The following is a 6,000-nucleotide window of genomic DNA, read 5'->3' on the forward strand; positions in this document are numbered from 1 at the left end:
ATGATCTGAAGGATCCTGGAGCACATGACCTACAAGGAGGGGCTGAGGGAGCTGGGGGTGTTCAGGCTGGAGAAGATGAGGCTGAGGGAGACCTCATTGCTCTTTACAGCTCCCCGGAGGGAGGTTGAAGCTAGGAGGGGGCAGCCTTCTAGAGGGCAAGAGACAGGACCATAGAAAATGGTTCCAAGCTGCAGCAGGGTAGATTCAGGCTGAATGCTAGGAAATAGTTCTTCACAGAGAGGACTCTCAAACATTGGAATGGTCTACCCAGGGCAGTGCTGAAGTCACCATCACTGGGGTGTGGAGCTGGTGCTTGGGGTCATGGTTTAATGCTGACCCTTTAGTGCTGGGTCGAGGGTTGGACTGAGTGAGCTTGGAGGTCTCTTGCGACCGGGTGTTTTCTGTGATTCTGTGTAATTAGCGCAGACCATCTGTGGCACATCACACCCCGCACCTTGGGCAACCCTTTTCCTCCTGTTCAGGCAACCTCTCCCACTAGGTGGCGCCAGCGCTCTTCGGGTCCCTTCAGCCGCCCGCCCTGCGCCCAGCTCGGGCGCTGCTGCCCGGCAGAGCCTGGGGGCGATTCGGAGCATCCTGCCAGCATCCCTCCACCAGCAGCTCACTGTCTCTCCTGGCGTGAGCTGTTGGCACCAGCCGATAGCCGATCGCATTTGTAGGCTTTGACTACAATGTGACAGTTGCAGCGTTGGTGGCCGCCTGTTAGCCTTGGACGGCAAATACTTTTTCTCGTCCCTGTGACATTTCTTCCACCACGACGGGTTGAGTTCAGCTATCTGAACAATTAGGTAGCTAGTAGAAACTATTAGGTGGCTTCCTAAAATAGGTGCTTCCAGAGTGCCAGGTTTTTCCATCTCAGCCACAGATGTCTGAGCCGTTGAGCTGAAATGTCTTCCCTGGTGAGGACCTACCTGATGGAAAGAGAATCTTAGGGGATCCAGAATTAAAATGGGTATCAATTATTTATGCTTCTTTGTACTGCCTACAAGAAAGCTGGGGAGGATCTTTTTAGGGTGTTGGATAGTGATAGGACTGGGGAAGATGGATCCAAGCTAGAGGAGGGGATGATATGATTCTGTGAATACAGGAACTTCTTTAGCCTCCCATACCAAGGGACTGGTAGTCACTGTGGATGATGCCCAGCTGAGAAGGTGTTACAGCTGCTAGGTAACAGCATTGTCATAGCCCACAATAAATGTGGGTGATGTTCTTCAAGTGGCCTGGTATGGGATTTCAGGTGTATGAAGACTGGGTGTTTAAAATGAAATTGCAAGCACAGTTCTGTATGTTAACAATACTGCAATTCAACACAGATTCATAGGTTCACCGAGTGGTTTGGGTTGGAAGGGACCTTGAAGATTGTCTAGTTCCAAACCCCCTGCCAAGGACAGGCATACCTTCCACTAGCTCAGCTTGCTCAAGGCTCCATCCACCTTGGCCTTGAACACCCCCAGGGAGGGGACATCCACAGCCTCCCTGAGCAGCCTGGGCCAGAGTCTCACCACCCTCCTACTGAGGAACTTCTTCCTCAGCTCCACTCTATCCCTGCTCTGCCTCAGCTTCAAACTACTCCCCCTTGTCCTTCTCTAGACACCCTGATGAGAAGTCCCCCTGCAGCCTTCCTGCAGGATCCCTTCAGGTCCTGGCAGGCAGCTCTGAGGTAGATCAAGTATTTATCTTCAGAAAAAAAAATAAAATAAAAAATTAAGCAACTTGTATCCTCCTGGAATAACTTCTGGAGCCCCAGAGAACAGCAGTTGTCATCCAAAGTCCTTTCTGTTCTCCAGCTGACTCTTATGAGCCAGCTCTCAGCATTCAAATGCTCTCTGTTCACAGTCGCAGAGGCTGCAGGAAAGGGGCCGCCAATGCCAGCCCTTTCCACGGAGTGCACGAAGCAGCGTGCACATGGTCTTTGTTTCCTTGAGGAAATGTTGATCTTTCCCAGTTGTGAACTACAAATGTTGCTCTTACCTTTCTCACTGCCTGCCAAGTTCACTTAGAGCTTTCCCTCTGCAGCTGATAGCCCTGTTCAAACTAAGTGCCCTCCGTGGCTTTTATCAGCGTTGCTCTTTCTCCTCTGGCAGGCAGCCGGTGCCCCTGAACTCTTAATTCTCGTAGTTGAGTCTGAAAGCTTCAAGAGGGATCCCAGGGAAAAGCCTTTGTTTTTGAGCCCATGTCTGATTGCAGCCTGACTCTTCCAGGAAAGAAAAAACAAAACCCGACCCAATCCTTTTTGCAAGCAAATATCTTCTGGCATAGTTCTAAACTAACATAAAACAATCTCTGGAAAGCAGAGGCAGGTGAGCAAGCCCTCTGAGGATTCTGGCACAGAGTCAGACAATTATTTGCTACTATTAAGGGTCTGAGTTCTGCTTCTGCCAAGCCCTGGGGTTGTATCATGGACTGGTGCCCTTTGACAAAGAAAGCTTTTAACAGTTCACCCCTGAGAATTTCAAGTCATCTTCCCTGCTCTCATTTCTAACCATAACTTGCCTATAGTCTCAAGTGAAGGTGCATTTGGTTTTTCACTTAGCTATCCAGCAAATTGAAATAATTCAAGTGATAATTAGGGGCTTTAGGTAGTTTTCTCCCTTACAAATTTCCTTAGATAATGAGAGGGGAGGTTTATTTCCTTTGATTTTTCTTTTTTAATCCAAATGCAGGTTCACCTAGTAAACAGTTTGCTGTGCCCTGCAGTGAATGCCCTATCACACAAGCCCTCAGTTCAGGAAAGATGTTGAGATGCTGGAAGGTGTCCAGAGAAGGACAACAAAGCTGAGGAGGGGTCTGGAGCACAGCCCTGTGAGGAGAGGCTGAGGGAGCTGGGGTTGCTTAGCCTGGAGAAGAGGAGGCTCAGGGGAGACCTTCTTGCTCTCTACAACTCCCTGAAGGGAGGTTGTAGCCAGGTGGGGGTTGGTCTCTTCTCCCAGGCACCCAGCACCAGAACAAGAGGACACAGTCTGAAGCTGTGCCAGGGGAGGTTCAGGCTGGATGTTAGGAAGAAGTTCTTCCCAGCAAGAGAGATTTACCATTGGGATGTGCTGCCCAGGGAGGTGGTGGAGTCACCATCACTGGAGGTGTTTAGGAAGAGCCTGGATGAGGCACTTGGTGCCATGGTTTAGTTGATCAGATGGTGTTGGGTGGTAGGTTGGACTTGATGATCTCTGAGGTCTTTTCCAACCTGGTTAATTCTGTATTCTGTAAAGAAAGCTGCTTTTATTCCCAAGGTGAAACTCCAAACTCTCTCAGATTCCAAGTCAAGTGCATTGGCAAGATACTTCCTGGCTGTGATCAGTGGAAACTCAGGGAATAGTGCAGCTGAGCAGTGACTAAATCAAATATCTTAGCACCAAGGCTTCCAAGAGATGCAGAAGTCCCATCCTGAAGTCTGTGGATTCGTGTTTATGAGTTCTGCGCACACATGAGCTGTGCACACATAACCAAGTGTTTAGCCCAGGAGCACAGCCCCAGCCCTCCACAGGAGCTCTGCTCTCATCTTATCAGGGAGTCACTCCTGCTTTCCGTCAGTGACTTGGGAACGCTCACATTTGCTAATTGGAAAGCCAAGGGCAGGCAGTGATCCTTGAGTGGTGGGGACCTGCACTTCAGCAGGAGTTTCTCACATCCCTAAGCACTCCTTTTTGTCTGCTCTGTGATTTATGCTTTCTAGGCCCCAGTGTCTCAGGATTATCTTCCAGTGATTAAAACCAGTGCAGCACAGCTTTGTATTTCAGCCTTTCAAAAGGTAGCCTTCTGTTGGCTTTCTTGGTTTATTTTCCCACCAGTTCTGGAACTGGGTGGTTTTACCCCAAGAGGCTAATTGCCTGACTCAAGGAATGCTTTCACAATTAAATGTTTTAGCACAAGATCCACCTTGAAAGTACAAACAGACACCACAACCTTTCAGACCTTCATGAACATGCTTAAAGCCAGTGGGAGTGAGGACTCTAAAATCAGAGTCATAGAACTGTTAGGGTTGGAAGGGACCTCAAGCTTCATCCAGTTCCAACCCCACTGCCATGGGCAGGGACACCTCACACTACAGCAGGTTGCTCACAGCCACATCCAGCCTGGCTGCAAAAACCTCCAGGCATGAGGCTGCCACCACCTCCCTGGGCAACCTGTGCCAGTCTCTCACCACCCTCATCGGGAAGAACTTCTTCCTAATGTCTGACTGAAATCTCCCCTCCTCTAGCTTGGATCCATCCCCCCCAGTCCTATCACTCCCTGACCCCCTCAAAAGTCCCTCCCCAGCTTTCTTGTAGCCCTCTTCAGATACTGGAAGGCCACAATTAGGTTTCCTCAGAGTCTTCTCTTCTCCAGACTGAACAATCCCAGCTCCCTCAGTCTGTCCTCAGAGCAGAGCAGCTCCAGCCCTCTGCTCATCCCAATGGCTCTGCTCTGGAAGGTGTTCCAGAGATGCTGTCTGCTTCAGGACAAAAGCTAGGTTTGAACATGATAGGTTCCAGAGTGCAGAAGTGTCTTCCCCGACCCACCATGTTATCAGCGTTGTGCTGAGTTGTGCCATAACACCAAGACACAGGCTTCATTCATCTGTCTGCCCATCCTCACAGTGATCCTGCCTTGGGAAACATATAGCAGCTCAATGAACCCTTATTGCCCCTGACCTGTGACTAGGAAAGAAATTCAGGTTTTCAACTCCCAAGTACAGCCAACAGCTGTGAAAACAGCTGTAGAAAATAATCTGTATTGCTAAACTTAAGCATGTCTGGGGGGAAATGAGAGCTGTTTGTGAATATTCCATTGTTTTTCCATTTATCCTGATTGTATAAATGTTATTCTGGCAAATAAACTCTTCCTGATTAACTCAAGACAATATCAGAAAGGGCATGTAACAGCTTTGGGTTTTTCATTAGTAGAAGTATTCACACATTGCTGTGAGGGGGGCAAATGGAGGTGAAGGTTTGTGCTAGTAGAGTTTGTGCTTGTGGAGTGCTGGGGGACAGCAAATTTCCCATGGGACAGCAATGTGCCCTTGGGGCCAAGAGAACCAATGGCATGCTGGGGTGCAGCAAGAAAAATGTGGCCAGCAGGGCTGGGGAGGTTCTGCTCCCCCTCTGCCGTGCCCCATTGAGGCCACAGCTGCAATCCTGTGTCCAGTTCTGGGCTGCCCAGTTCAAGAGAGACAGAGACCTGCTGGAGAGAGTCCAAGGGAGAGCCAGGAGGATGCTTAGGGCACTTGTGCATCTCCCCTGGGAAGAGAGACTGAGAGCCCTGGGGCTGTTTAGTCTGGAGCAGAGAAGGCTGAGAGGGATCTGATCAATGTCTATCAATAGCTGAGGGCTGGGGGGCAAGTGGAGGGGGCCAAGCTCTTTTCAGAGGTGCACAGGAATAAGACAGGGAACAACAGGTTCCAGCTTGACCAGAGAAGGTTTCAGCTCAACATGAGGAGAAACTTCTTTAGAGTGAGAGTGCCAGGGCCCTGGAGCAGGCTGCCCAGAGAGGTTGTGGAGTCTCCTTCTCTGGAGCCTTTCCAACCCCACCTGGATGCATTCCTGTGCAGACTACCCTGGGTGATGCTGCTCTGGCAGGGGGGCTTGGACCCAATTAGTTCTTGAGGTCCCTTCCAACCTCTCATGTTCTGTGGTACTGTGATAAATACAGCCAAACTCAAGCTTTCAACTGATGTTGAAAAGTCATTTTACTACTCTTTTTTTTGTTGTTGTTGTTGCTTGTTTGGTGTTCAGTATTTCCAAAGGAAGGTAGAAGAAAATGTGCTTTAATTTAATTTAATAAATTTGAACTGCAGCTTTTGGTCACAAATCCCAGATCCCAGCCTAGTTCTGAATGACACCCGGAGTGGGAATGGTGTCAGCTCCACTTCAGCTCACACATCTTTTGTTCTGGCAAAGGCTTGCTGTGTTCTTCTCCCCTTGCTGGCATAAGCTTAATTTTCTACACTCCTTTTTGCCAGCTGTTTGATTAGTTTTGGTCTTGGCTTGCTTTTCTGACTGTTTTTTT

This window comes from Dryobates pubescens, chromosome 1 (genome assembly GCF_014839835.1).
Source record: "Dryobates pubescens isolate bDryPub1 chromosome 1, bDryPub1.pri, whole genome shotgun sequence".
NCBI lineage: Eukaryota > Metazoa > Chordata > Aves > Piciformes > Picidae > Dryobates > Dryobates pubescens.